Raw genomic sequence first — 14,989 nt, 5'->3', positions numbered from 1 at the left:
TGGATGTTTATCATTACCGTTAGGTTCAAATGTAGTACAAATCTCAAAGGGGCGGGGCCTGTCCACACACACACTCAAATGTTTCAACACACATGCTAGCTGCAAAAATGTCCACATGCCAACATGTACACAAAACAGATAGTGTTCACACATGCATACTTATGCCTTTAAACCAACTAGTGTGAAATATTTCATTCATTCAATCATGCAAACTATTAGTGCAAAGGTGAGCTAACACCTGTGCTCAGGTGAGTGTTCATGTTCTTCTAAAATGAATGATGGAATGTGAAAAGAAAGAGGGAGAGTGCCCAACCATCTTCACACCAAGACCCCCGCCGCAGCAGCAGGGGCAGCCAGAACCCCCCAATGCCACACGGCAGCAGGCAGGGAACAACCGCCCCCCGGGCGACCACATCTGCCACCCAGGCCAGGGCCAGCAGGACCGCCGCGAGGCCCCCAGACCCAGTGAGCAGGGAGGCACGGGGGGAAAGAGAGCGCCGCCCCAGCCCAACCAGGAGAGCAGCCCCCCCGCCGCGCCGGGAGAGCCCAACGCAGGGCCCCACCCGAGAAGGGCGCCCACAGCCCCAGACGAGCACCCCATCACCACCCAGGAGTTCTAGGCATCCCCCCGCCCCAACCCCAGGGACGAGCCAGGACCCCCCAAGGGAGACCCGCTCCGCACTCCAGGCAGCCATCCGCCCGGCCCACGGTTGGTCCAGGAAGGAGCAAGGCAGGGGCCAGCCCCCTGCCCAGGAGGGGAGCACCCCGGGGAAAAGGGGGGCCCACCAGGGGTGTTGTAAACATGGCCCGACCAGGCTCGGCCACAATTTGGCGGGGCCCAGCGCTCAGGGGCAAGGACCAGAACCCACCCCACAGGGATACGGACACCCCCGGCTCAGGTGTAATGTGAACCCTCTCCCTGCGCGGAGAGAGCACCGCCGGGCCCAGGAAGCCGGCACCCAGGGGACACGGCCACCGTTGCCAAGGGCCCAGACCTGCTGACTGTTCTTGTGACAGGACGAAGATGAACTTTACCCTCAAAAAGAAAATGGAAACTGGAGGCTAAAGCAATCACACTGAAAATATAGTCTGACATCAAACCGGCCCGTGGCCTGAAAAAGGTTGGGGACCATCGGCTGGATGGAGCCCAAAAGGTTTTCCTGCTTAAAAAAGTTTTTTTTGTTTGTTTGTTATTTTAAATTAGAATTGACTTTTTTGAATTGTTTCTTCTGATGTTCTGGCTGCTCTAATTAAAATGAAGAAAATAAAGTGAAAAAACAGTATTTTTCCTTTTTCCTGACAGAAATATCCTGACCTCAGATGTTTAATTGAACTGATTAGTGATTACCACTTTTTTGTGGTTTTGTGGTTTAGAACAACTTAAATAGATAAAATGAATAGATTTCCAATAGCCTATTGAAACTAGCACATTGAAAGGGGTTGGTTAACTTTTTTAACTCCAGAACTTGACAGAAATTCGTCTCATTCATTTGTGCTGCCAATGCTGGTCTGTTTCCAGCTCTATACAAGGAGTATGCATTTGTCTTGTTTGTCTTAAAATCTATACTTTAAATCGCAAAATTCCAAACTTTTGTTTTACATTTTCCAATAAAACTCCTGTGAGGATCCCAGAGTGGACAAGATCTGTGTAAGTGTTTAACAAGAGCATGGCTGTAACCTCAGACATATGTCCGGCCCAGCTAAAGTCACCGGGTTAAGTGGGATTCAGACCAGGGAATGCGCCGTGGTGAGTCCGCTGGCACTGATGCAGCAATAACACCTGCATTAGTGCACACATGCATCACAGACAGAAAAAGCCTCAGTAAACAGGTCAGATTTCTACACTCAGTGTGTTGGAGAATGGAATACTGTAAAGGTAAAGATCATCACAATAAAATAAAATAAATTTCTTTTGACAAAATATGTTTGTATCATCATTGTATAGAACATAAATTCAACATCTACCCTCAAAGGAAGATCAAACTCCCCAAACTTTTCATCAAGTTGCATGTTTATTAAAAAAACTGATCCCCTTTCCTTTTGGAGTAACAATTTTATACATTTGTACACACACCATAGCTAGCCAGAACTCTCATTGACCACAATGATCTGGACTAGAGACCAGACACCACTATTTCACAATCCTAAACAGTCGCTATAGCATCATGTGTAAAAAATGAAAGTCTTTTCTATCTAAATTTGTGTTTGATTTTTCCCACAGTGGTCTTATCGATGTGATGAACAACACTACTTGGGCTGGCGTACTGCCACTTGCCTCTCACCTGTCTGGCTGCTTTTGCACCTGAAACAATGTTGTCCATTTTACACAAGGACTGAGGAAATATGGAGGCTGGAACTTTTTGGCATTTTTTTGGAATTATGTTTTTAAATATTTTTTTTTAATTGTTTTCTCTCTAAGGCATAAGGTTGTTGTAGAATAGAAAACCACAAATTTAACAGCAGAGAAAGAGTTCAAGTCCTGTCGACCTGTCATGAAATGACAGCAAAAGGTAAAGTTTATCTCATTTTCATTTAATTGTAATGTTTCTTATGATAGTTATGTTTGGTGATAGGAACTCTCAGCTGCTATTTTGCCTTGCATAACTGTGTTTATATTGAGTTACTGTTATTTTATAGGTTACTAGAGCAGTGTTTGATGAGGTAGCTGGTGACCCATGGTCTGTAGGTTCATGAGAGTTACTTTATGTTCTTCTGGGGGACTGACATGCCTATAGTGGGGAATGTAGTTCTCCCTATAGTGGGGGTTCATTTCTTTTGTGTGTGCACTTGGGGTGCACTTGTTGACTGTATCTGAGATCTGGACCAAGTGAGTCTGACGTCACTCAGAGAAAATAGAACCAAATAAAGATAGTACAGTCGCCATGTTGTGTACTTCACTAACCAAGGCATCTGACTGGTCAATTTACAACTTGAGTAACTTAAACTACAGAATAGAAATATGAAAAAACACAAGGATTATCAAGAACATGTTTCAAAAAAGGTATCAGTACAAGAACGGTTCTGCTGACCAATAGAATGACTGAGTAACAGCTGTTTATTTCTCTATAGAAGTCTATGGGATTTCGGCTTCTTGGAAGCAGTGGTTACTTCCTTTCTGGAATGCCAGGTGGGAGGGGTCACTAAGTCCAGTTCTCATTAACAGCCAATGTGCGCGCCCCCCTTTTCTTTAGGGCAAGGGCTTTAACACCAGTCCGTTAGTAAAATTTTCTGAATGGAGCAGAGCAGTGAGCTTGTGGCGCGCCGATTATAGTTTGGATGTCACAAACACAAGCTTTTTCAAGCTGTATTTTTTTGTCTGTTCCTGATTCACAACCATTTGAATACATACTCAGAAATGCACTTTGAATAAAGTTTAGCCAAAATCACAAAAGGGGTTAATTCAAATATACACCTAGTGTGTCAAAAGATCCATAACCCCTATTGCAACAGTTAAATGTGTCTAACACCAGAGGTTTTCAGCTCTCATCTGTTTGCTCAGCTGTTGGACAGGACAAGTTAAAAAAAGAAAAAAAGAAATGCACTTTTAAACTTAATTTTGTCTATATATGTCCTGCATCATAAAAATACAACTAGAACACCATTTTCATTGGAAGGTGTCTTTAAATGTTAGCTTGACATCAAGCTTTTCCAACAAATTCAAACCCAGGTCATCAAAAAGTTATTGACTCAAGTTTGTTCAGTCAGTCCGGCCAATCAACGGGACTTGAGAGTCAAATGCACATACTGGTGCTCAAGAGGTGAATCTTGAACTTCGGAGGTGAAATCCTAACCGTTTATTTTCAGGAGTTACTCATTTCCAAGAAAGTTGTGGAGAAACTACCTGAAGGACAGTGTCTGTCAGTTAGGAAGGCAGTTTTCAAGATTCAAGAACAACTTTATTAATCCCCTAAGGGAAATTTAGTTGCAGTAGCAGCACTAAGGAAATAGGGGGATGAAGACAGACACAAACACAAAATATACAGGGAAGAAAAGAGGAAAGATTTGAATAAAATAATGTTAGAATAATAGTACAATGTACAGTCTGTAACTCTAGAATTCTTATGTACATTCAAGTGTGCCAGGTGAATTGTGGAGTCTAATGGCTGATGGCAGGAATGACTTCCTGTATCGTTCTCTGGCACAGCGGGGGTGTATAAGTCTGCCACCGAAACTGCTTCTCAGGTTGTCCACCTCCCTGAAGAGGGGGTGGGAGGGATTGTCCATGATGGTCCCCAGTTTATCCAGTAGTCTGTCCCCCACTACCTCTTCCAGGTTGGCAGGCTGGAAGAGGTAGTGGTAGAGGTAGTGCACTTTTTAGCTAAATGTGCATAAACAGGAACCTGCTGTGACCACAGGTGAACGTACAGACGTGTCTGCAGCTCTCTGATGGAGCATTTATCAAGTATGATTCATGGATGAGTGGTGGGGCCCACCCCCATTTACAAATTAGCTTGTGTTCGAACTGACTCACTCACTTTACCTCATGTGTTAAAACCGGGAATAAAGGGAAAGACGTCCGGTGTGAGCATGTGCTTGTAAAACAGGACCCCCCCCCCCCCCCCCCCCCCCGTCTTATTTGGATCAGTCCCCAACATGCAGACCCCTGGATCTTCATTTCTTTGGCTCTACAAATACATTTTCTACAAGCGGCAATAGATGATGATTGTAATCTAAAATAAATGAAAGGGCAAACCATGGATGGAGGGGGGGGGGGGGTAGAAGGGATGGAGACAGAGAGCATTATCACCTTGGCTGAGCATCTGAAGTTAGAAAAAAAAAAAAAGAGTGTAAGAGAGAAAAGAAGGTCCACAGGCAAATTCATCTTCCCCTGCTACAATCAATCTCCGGCCAAAAGAAATACACAATAACTAGGCAGGAAGAGGCCAAGATTAATGGGCCAGCGACATCTCCACTGACCAGCATCCACCTCCACCCCATACCACCTCGCTTTTCTTCCTTCTCCTGCCTGTCCCTCTCACCCCATCCCTCTTTTTCTCTTATACGTTTGCCCTCCCTCTTACTACCCCCCTCCTGCACTCACGCATGTACACACTTACTACCCCCCCCCCCCCCACAAGTACTCCCCCTCCCCTATACACACCTTGTTTCTGCCAGATGCAGTGATGTATTGTTTCTGCTGACTGTTTTACAAGTGCATTAGCAAGCTTTAATGAGAGCAACCAGTCAGTGAACAAATGTGTGCAAGGGCAAAGCGGTCCGAGGCGCGCCTCCAACCGCTCCTCCTTCATTCACAGACGCCATTGATTTCTTTCCGCACTGAGGAAGCTCCGGGTGTTCTTGTGCCGGACAAACACAGATCTGGTTTTGAGAACTAAAGACTCCAAACTTTTTAGAGAAATCAAAGCGATTAAAACTCCATTATCTCTTGAGAATGCAAATAACATTTAGCTGAACTGAAAGCAAATCAGAACAGATTTTGATTGCAAACACAGTCGACAATGACAACGTTAGCAATAACGAGAAAACTGGAGACATTATCGGGAGGACTGCAGAATGTTTTGTTGTATGGAAGTCAGACGTCATAATTCAAAGTATAATCACATGTAAGCAGCTTGATAAAAGAAATAAATTCATCTAAGAATGTTGAGAAGCTTTCTCAGGTCAAGTCACACCAGGCGTGTGATTATGGTGTTCACATTGCTGCCGCTACCCAATGCTAGTGCACACCTACAGTTGAAAGAGACTTTGAACAAAATGTCAAAACAAAGCAAGTCCTGGGAATCTTGCTCCAGCCTTTTTCTTTCATAGCTCTTTAATTCCAGTTGAGCACAAACTGCAATTTCTAATTTCTTTTCCATGATTAATTTTCAAACGGTTGGCACTCCCGGAAATTGGTTAGTGGAGTAGACGACGTTGCTCTGCTGGTAGCTGGGAATTTTGTCCTTAGGACGAACCAGTTTTAGTCTGAGTGTTTTCAATTAAATTCCTAGCTACAAACAGAGTAATGTTGTGTTCTCTATCCACTGCAAAGAGAACTGCAATGAACAGTATATAGGAAAAACCAAACAGCCTCTACACAAGCGGCTTTACCAACATCGCAGAGCCAACCCAAGTGGACCTCAGTCTGCAGTGCATCTCCAACTGAAAGCCACAAACCACTCGTTCGAGGACAGTGAAGTCCGAATTCTATCCAGAGAGAAAGGATGGTTTGAGCGAGGAGTGAAATAAGCCATCTTTGTCAAGAAGGATAAACCTTCTCTTAATAAGAATGGCAGTGTTCTGATACCCAAACAAACCGAACCAGTTCCACCTGGATCATTAACAGCTGAAGAGATGACCAGGTTGGGGAGGGAGTCACTGGCTCCCCAACCCCCAGCTGAGACAAAGGACTCTTAACGACCCGAAACCATGTAGGCTAAGTTGACGATACCATCCAGTTTCAGGTCTGACTCCTCCCCCATAAGCGCATATATACCAGCTCTTTTACCAGCTATTTCAGAATTGACAAAGCCTTTTGGACAAGAGGTGAAACGTCTTCTAACTTTAAAAACTAAGTCCAGATGACAGCCCCTAAACCTACTACTATGATGGAATCTACCTGGAGGAATGAGAGTCTTCATAGACATAACAATGGAGTAGGATATAGAGGACATGTTCAGGCACTTCTGTCCACTGCTAGCTATTTAATCAATCATAATTGTCCTTATAACAAGTTGGAACTGCATGTGCACTGCAATCATGTTTTCAAGGAAATTTAACATGAATGGTATTAAAAAGTATTCACTTTGTTTGAATGATTTACAGTTTTTCTAAGTCTTATGTTTAAATTGGGTCACAAAGGGTCCATGGCCTTAAAAAGAAGAATTAAAACAACATTTTCTATCAAAGAAATGCAAAGATTTTAAAAAACTCTTTAAATGAAACTCTATCTGTTAAGCTCAACTTTGTAAAAAATAACTGAAAACAGAGGAGATGTCAAAACCTTAAGTATCAATAATATTTCCCCACTTTTGATATGAATCCAATCAGCGTTTGTTTTGTAATTTTTAACACTCTTGCAATCAAACACCTAACATCTACTGTTTTGCTGTCTTTCACAACCCTGGCTCTAAGAGACTACAGAACGTACATGTTCACCATCTTTCCATGCAGTCTCACTTCAGTGCACTTGATTAAGCCCATCATCAGGCTCTGCAGCAGCCCGATGATGGGCGTCATCAAAGGCAGGTGTGTTTGAACACAGTAGGACTGAAAACATTGTCTGACATTGTTCTCTGAAGACCAGGGTGGATTAGTAGACTGGGATTAGGAAGCGAAACTTTAAACTGCTAATGAAATCTCAGACCCATCAACCCTTTAACACCAGAGCTGTTGCCTGCGTAGGCAAACAACACCCAATCTTTGAACTCCCATGACTCGTCAACTTTTTACGCAATTTAAATACTTCCGGTGGATTGACTAACGTAAAGTGTTGCATAAGAGCGTAAAGCTGCTTGTCTCCCCTTCAGGATGCTTCGGAAGTACATTAATTGCGTAAACCTAAAGAGTTGCGGTATTTGATGGGAGTTAATGAAGTTTTATCTGTCTGCCTGCCAGCCTGCCTGCCTAAACCATAGGCTGCAGCCTGTGACTCTGCCCCTCCCACAAACAGCTAAATCAGTCTATTTGTAGATTTATATAGTAACGCTGCAGGTTGAGGAGAGAAAGGAGCACAACAGCAGTGCATGTATCCACTTTACTAACAAAGACTTCGATTGTTTCTGTTGTTTAACTGTAACTTTCTCTAGTTTAACTTTGACCTCGTCGTGCCATATGTAGCTGAATTCGGTATTTATCATTTCATCCAGGAATCCACTTCATTTAGCATCAACTTGAAGATTTTTTTTTTAATAACTGGAAATAAATTGAAGTGTGATGGGGCAGCCAAGTGAGATAGGATTTCCTTGTGAGGAGATGTTTTTATAAATTGTGCATATGCCTGTGAATCTTTTAAAAAATGAAAAATGTTGATGTTTACACTCTCGTAATATGTATATAAAATTATGCTCACACTCTTACAATTATAGATGATAATAATAACAAGCTGCAGGTGTTTCATTGTAACACCAGGTGAACAATGAAGAACGTTGAGGCGTTTTCTCAGGTCAAGTCACACCGGGCGAGTGATTAGCGTATGGTGTTCACACTGCTGTCGCTACCCAATGCTAGTGCACACCTACACCGGGGGAAGGACATGCATCAGATTTCAGGTTATAAAATAGTTGTCCTTGTGTTGTTAGAAATGCACAAAATCCAAATCTGCTGACTTCCACAGATCATATGAGCAGGTGCTCATGACCAGACCGTAGCAGCAAACTCAGCTCCCGCCGTCCTCTGGGAGGAAATAAGTGTGCACATGATGAGTGCGTCCACAGCCACCAGTGTGATTTCTGCTTTTGTACTTTGTTGTGTGTGTTTTTTGTGTGCCCAAGAGATCAGACTGAGCCGGCCCCCAGCCAGCAGAGGTAAAAATGTATTTCTCCAGGTCTATATATCAGCGGACATTTGTTTAATGAGCGCCAGAGTGGAAAGATGTATAGAACATGTCAGGCGTCCACTTGCAGCGCGTTGAGGATGGCAGATAGCATCACACGGTGTGACCGCTCACTCCGTCTCCCTGCTCGCCTCTTTTATCTCCAGCATCCCTCTCCCCATTATAAATGAGATATAGAGGGAAACAAGAGGGAAAAATAATGGAGAGGAGAGGAGTTAGAAGGAGGAAAACGCACACAAAGTCTGCTGGCAGGACCACTTAAATGTCTGTCACATTTGCTAAAATCAAGGCTCTTTTTTTTTTTTGAAGGGGGGGGTCTGAATGCCCCCCGTATCAGCAGCTGATCTACATTAATTTGTTTTCTTTTATCAGTCACATCTCGGCATGACTCCTCCACACAGGAATCCATGCACAGACACAGAGGCGTGCTCCCCGGCATGCCTAACTAACCTGCGCCCCCCCACTGCATTTGTTAAGATATGTAAATGGGATGCACAGGGAGGACGGGTGGGTAATTAATTGTAACTGGGGGGATAATGTTGCGCTGTCAGAGATGTCTCTGGTTTGTGTAACATTTTTTAAGAGTAATGTGGTTAAACTGGGAGTGTCTGTTAGCACTCAGCCTTAATTGTGCCGTGCTGTGAATGCTGAGCGCTAGCTTCCCTTCTGCCCAGCTTTCCCACTCGTGTTCCGCTGTGTTTGTAGGCCAAAATGTTTTCATATTCTTTGCATATTTGAAATGATATGAGGTGTCGGTGAGGCAAATGTCCAGCATGTCTTTGTTTTTGTGTCTTTTAAATTATTCAAAAACTGAGGGATATCCACACTTCTGACGACTTAAACCTCAGTCACGACAGCCCAATAATTGATGCTTTCGGGGGGAATTGGGCAAGCCTGTACAGACTATAGACTTCCTGTAGTGCCAAAGCGTTCACGCACATTTTTTTCTACGGGCATAGGAGCGACAGGTCGTGGCGAACATTTAAGGGTGAAGTGAGATTCAGGTATGTCGTTCGGATTTTTTTCTGTTTCTCAACTCCCCCAAATGCCTGCAGACTGTCTAAGGAGCCAGTTGGTGCTGTTCACGTCATGAGTTCAGCATGAATGTTTGAAATGAGGACATTAGACACATGAGTGTAGCTTGTGTGGACATCCTATGGACACTTACGGAGTACACACCCACATTTGAGAGCGGTCAGTAAGGAGCCAGTACTCACACCTCACTGACGACTAGAGTGCGACTTAAGGACGCCGTACAAACATAAGTGGGTCTAACTTCCATTATCCTAAAATATACTTCACAATACACTTACCACACACACAATAATGGTATGTTCTATTTTCATGACATCTCTGAACCTGCAGTAACCTGCACACCCCTTTAGCAGCGGACTTTTAATTAAGATTATGCCCCCTTTTGCCAAAAAACAAAAACACAACTGTGTCGTTTTCTAGGACACAGTTTATGCTGAGCAAATTCACCTCTGAGTTGTGGACAGGGCCATTTTCTGTGGTTCAGCCCCAGCCCCCCTTCCCCTCCCCACTGCTGAGAGCTCTCTGAGACCAGGGAGCTTGTGGCCCCCCAGTGTATTTTATACGGTACTAATACAACCTTTTTCATATGCCAATTTTTCTTCTGCTCCTTATTAGAATAATAATAAGGAATAATAAAGAACTACTCAAAAATGCTAATTTAATTTCAGTTTTCTTTATACATGTCCTCCTTCATCAAAAAGTGCAATAAGAACACGTCAAAACTGCCAAAGACAACATTTTCCTTGCAGTGGGTCTTTTAGACGCTCCTCTCTTCGTCTCTCCACAGGCCCAGACAAACCCGTAGCACCCGTATGGTTCAACCCCCCCACACATGTGGCCATGGCTTAATACACAAATCCTGCCAAAAGGTAGCATCACATTTGACTTTAAAATGAACGAAATATGTAAAATAAGAATGTGATTGGAGCAAGTGATTCTACAAAAATCATTTCGTTGTTAATTTTTTCTAGTTGAACATTTTAGATCTTTTTGTGGATTCCTAATCCCTAAAAAAAAAAAAAAACAGAAGCAGTTTTTCTGGTCACTTTAGAGTTTGTCTCGATTTGCCTCAAACCAAAGACCCTCACAGTTTGAGCGTTTTTTTGTTCCATTGTCATTAATTTGTGATGTTAAGACTTAATCACACAAACCCTCTTCTGTGTTTGGACATTAGCACTCCGGGTCTCTTTATCATCATCTGTCAGCGTGCCGTTCCCTGTTTTGCTTTTCTCCGTGTGCATAATTGTCCAAACTCACCTCCAGCAGTTGGATGTTCGTCCCTCTGCAGCAGCAGAGAGTTGGGAGTTGCAGTTTTCCAAGTGAAGGACCAGCTCCAAACCAGTGGTGAAGCTGGAAAAACAGTTTCCTGGCTCTCTGTCATCCGCCTCGTTTATGTCATCATGTTTTATGGAGTGAATGATTCTGCTGATGCAGTTGCCCACATTTTCCACTTCCCTGTCATCGGTTGGTTTTAAAACAAACGGCAAACTGCCAAAGCTTTTGAGTTTTCCGGGCAAAGGTTTTGGAAGATGGATGCACTTTATGCTACAGATATTTCTTCAAATAGGTTTGGAGAAACCTGAACATCTCTCTTCTGTTGAGGATCCTTTCTCCGCCCCACCCTGCTTGAGCCTGTGAATATAAAAAGCGACCTCCTGGTCTCACCCGTCTGTCAAAGTCATCTTCAGCGCCCTCTCCGTTTCCTGTTTTGATGTGTCCAGTCTGAACCTTTAACGTTGCGTGTTGAGGCTTGTCATTTCAAACCAACGTCAAAGTCTCCCGTCGGCTTCGTGCTTTGGTTCTTCGCTGATCCTTGATGTTCTCCTCTGTGAACCGCGTCTCCTTCTGCTGCCAGTTTGACTAGTTTAACATCCTCAGGATCTGATGGCATTAAAGGTAATGGAGCAGAAGGTGACAGGGCAGAGCTAGGTGTGTGTGTGTGTGTGTGTGTGCGCAGAGTTCCTAAGTAGAGGTCAGTCAGTCAGTCAGTCAGTCAGTCAGTCAGTCAGTCAGTCAGTCAGTCAGTCAGTCAGTCAGTCAGTCAGTCAGTCAGCGTGTGGTGGCCCGAGCTCGGCGGGAGCTGTCGTCAGTACCACTTGTCTCCTTTGAGTCTTTCATCTGCAGGCGTCCTTCACCTCGGGGGACAGCTGGAGGAAGATGAAAGAGACAGACTGAAAGAGGCTGAGGGAGGACTGCTCTGTGGGGGCAGAAAACTTTACAGAATAAAGTGAAAAAAACGAGGATACCAAAGAGTAAAGAGTGTTCATGCTGTTTCCTCTCCTGCATGATCCGTGAGAGTTGCAGAGAGGGTGGCACATCGATTTGAGCTCATCTGTCACCAAACACACTCAAAATACATCACTGGCAATAGACGACAACCCCTAAAAAACTTGAGAGTTTAGAAATAAATATTGACACATGATTGTTGATAGATATAAACAATTATATCATACTCGATGCTGATCGGCTGCAGGGTGTCCATTGATAGGTGACTACTAAAAAACGGTTACGGTCTCATAGCCTGAATGTTGTATTGTATTGCTCTGACCTAAACACAAGTTGGTAACCATGGCAACAGAAACTTGGAACATAGGTGGACAGACGTTATTCCATAGTTTATCACAAAAGCAAAGACAGTGGAAAAGGTCAAATGTCTATAGTGGACATGTCGAGATCTCTATTAAACGTTGCCATCAACAGCGATGTTGACTTTACTTTATAAATAGTTTGTAGAGCATATTTACCACTTTCCTCCGCAGGTTAGTCCTCATACACATTAACTGCAGAAGAGCGAGGCAATGCGTCACACTGTGTATCAAATGGCCTCCTTAAAAAAAGAAGAAGATTAAACCACTAATATTTCATTTATTATTCATTTCACTTGTGACAGCTGTGTGAGCAGGATAATGCTCTTCAAGGTGTCTATTAATAAAAATAATTGGAATTTGCCAAAGTCGGGCAGTTAGCACTTCCACGACATCCATCGTCGGGCATTACATATCATTGACTGTACCAGAGAACTGGACTGCATGACCCCCCCAACCTCCCCTGCATTCCACACAGGAAGTCTCCAAGAAGCCAAAATCCCATTGACTTCTATAGAGAACTAAACAGCTGTTACTCAGTCATTGTAACACTCAGAAGAGTCATTCTTGCTCTGATACTTTTCTTGATAATCCTCGTTTTTTGATGTTGTTTCTGTAGTTCAAGTGACAAACTGTATACTGACCAATCAGATGCCTCTACGTCCAAAACATTTGACTGACAGATTTTGTTTAGTCCACTTTCAAGTGTTAGGGGTGTGGCCTTCCAACAAGCTCACTTCTGACTGGTGAGAGTGGTTGCTATAGAAACACTGACTCATACCGACTCGAACCAGCCACTGCTTACTGACAGCATCTGGCTTCAACATGGCGGTGTCTGCATCACGGCAGATTAAAAAATAAATAAATAAAAGCAACTGAACCGACTGTTTGGAACTGGAAATAAGTACTTTTCTTTTGGTGACGTGACTCTGGCTCAATCCAGTTCTCAGATTAATGGTAAAAGATTTATGAATATTCATTTGGATTTTGTGTTGGGATGCATTTGGAACTGGTGCATATTAAGATGACAAATGTGTGTTGGGTGTTTCCATGTGTGTTTATTTCTGTGTGTTTATCTAACTGTACACACGTTTGATGCGTCTATGTGTGTATCTGAGATTGAATGTGTATTTATTAGAGAGGAACCAGGAATATAACAGATAGTGGGTGCACTGCGTGTAGTAAAATAAGTGGTTTTGGACATGGAGATGAGAATTTACAAGGCTTTTACTTCTTCCCACTCCCTTTTGGATTTTTGTGTACATATGTTTTTTTTTTTTTCCAATCCTTTGTCCCATTTTTCTTTTTAGAGTATCTGAAATAAAATCAGCAACATTTCTTTGAACAATTCTTTAAAGTTTGGATAAAGCCTTTAAATTAAATACAGAGGTTATTCTTTAACACACTCTTTTAGTTCTTTGTTTGTCACTATCACACCAAAATTTTATTTTTTACCGAAATTTCACTGGGTTAAGATAGTCAGAGGGGTGTAGATAAATAAAAACAGAAATGCATGTCTGTGTACACACACTTTGGTTACCACCTTTTTTTTGTTTTCCATTCCTGCTGATTGCAAATTGGTATCACGAATAAAAAAAGGTTTTTGCAGAAATCATTGCGATCCTTTGATGCTAAACTAAAACAGAACAAAAAAAGGAGTTTGCAACAAATTTTCAAAAATTCCACACAGTTTTTAGAGATTTTTGTGACACAAATTGAATGACATTTCTATTTTTGTGTTTGTTGATGAACACTTGAGAAGCATAATGCTGTGTTCCAAACCAATAGCTAAACTCACTCTCCCTCACTGCCCTGAAATATGCCATAAACATTTTGTCATTTGATAGAAAAACGCTGACAACTTACCAACGTTTTTAAATTCCAGTGTCTGAGTTTCCTGTAGGCTAGAGATAGAGAAGATTGCTCCTTGTTCTAACACAAAAACTTCACTATTAAACGTTACAAACTGCTGATTTGTTAAACGTGAAAAAATCCCTGCAAACACTCTTGACTGGGACTTTTTTTTGGACCCAAGCCCACATCTTTAAACTGTTTGGATCATGCAGTTCCATATATCTCAGGCTATTTACGACACTTTCTGCCCGGTTTTCTTTGTCCCTGCCCAGGTGACCATTTTCCACCCGGTGAACAGCCGCCGCCGCCGCCGTAACAGGCCTGATTTTCGGCTGCGTGAGTCTCTGGGAATTGTCGGGCTTCCTGCTCAACAAATCACATCTAACATATGATGTCTGAGCGGCAATTTTTATCCCCTTTTGACTGGCCGACTACCAAGAGGTAATGGAACGATGGGGGCGGAAAAGGGAAAACCGTTGGTGGGAAATGTGTTTGTGCTGCTTGTGTGCACATTTAGTGAAGTCTGATTGATCAGCGCAGCGCTCCCCCTCCATTAATTCTGCCGCTCACGAGCTGTTTAAGAGAAAGAAAAATTAATTTCTAAGAGCAGAACAGAGGAGAGCGTGAGAGATGAAGGCAGATTACAGCGAGGTGCACTCGTGTGTCTGAACTGGAGGGTCCGTGATGGAGCGGCTGTGAATCGTCTGCCAACATTAAGTTGTCTAAATGAAAGTCGATAATGTGTGAGTGCCGGCGTCTAGTGAGGAGGGTCCAGATAACAGCCCCGAGAGCAGAAGAGGGCCGCCTCGGTTTCATAACAAGGGAGGTCATTAATGTCACGGTTTCATCATCCAGCATCAATTTTAATGCACATTACACACACTAAAAGCACAAATGCTTCAATGTTTTGTGTAAACCAAAAAAGGAGCACGGTTGTGCTCATTTATTAGCATCAATGGGCCTATCTCTGGGTTTGAAGACGAATATGTTCATCCTGTTAGAGGAAGTCCTCCAGCCTTCG

General features: G+C 43.1%; 1 long non-coding RNA gene across 1 annotated transcript; it reads right to left on the bottom strand.

Annotated features, from left to right (window-relative positions):
* Positions 1-11,150: 11,150 nt before the first annotated feature.
* On the bottom strand, positions 11,151-12,812 carry LOC144991220 (uncharacterized). Its single transcript, XR_013655196.1, has 2 exons — positions 11,983-12,812; positions 11,151-11,910 (listed from the first exon to the last, which is right to left on the bottom strand). It is a non-coding gene; the product is annotated as an uncharacterized LOC144991220 (long non-coding RNA).
* Positions 12,813-14,989: the final 2,177 nt, after the last annotated feature.

This window comes from Oryzias latipes, chromosome 3, assembly GCF_053564925.1.
Source record: "Oryzias latipes strain Hd-rR chromosome 3, Olatipes_Hd-rR_3.1".
NCBI lineage: Eukaryota > Metazoa > Chordata > Actinopteri > Beloniformes > Adrianichthyidae > Oryzias > Oryzias latipes.
The sequence above is the reverse complement of the archived record's forward strand: the minus strand, read 5'-3'. Positions and strand labels throughout refer to the sequence as shown.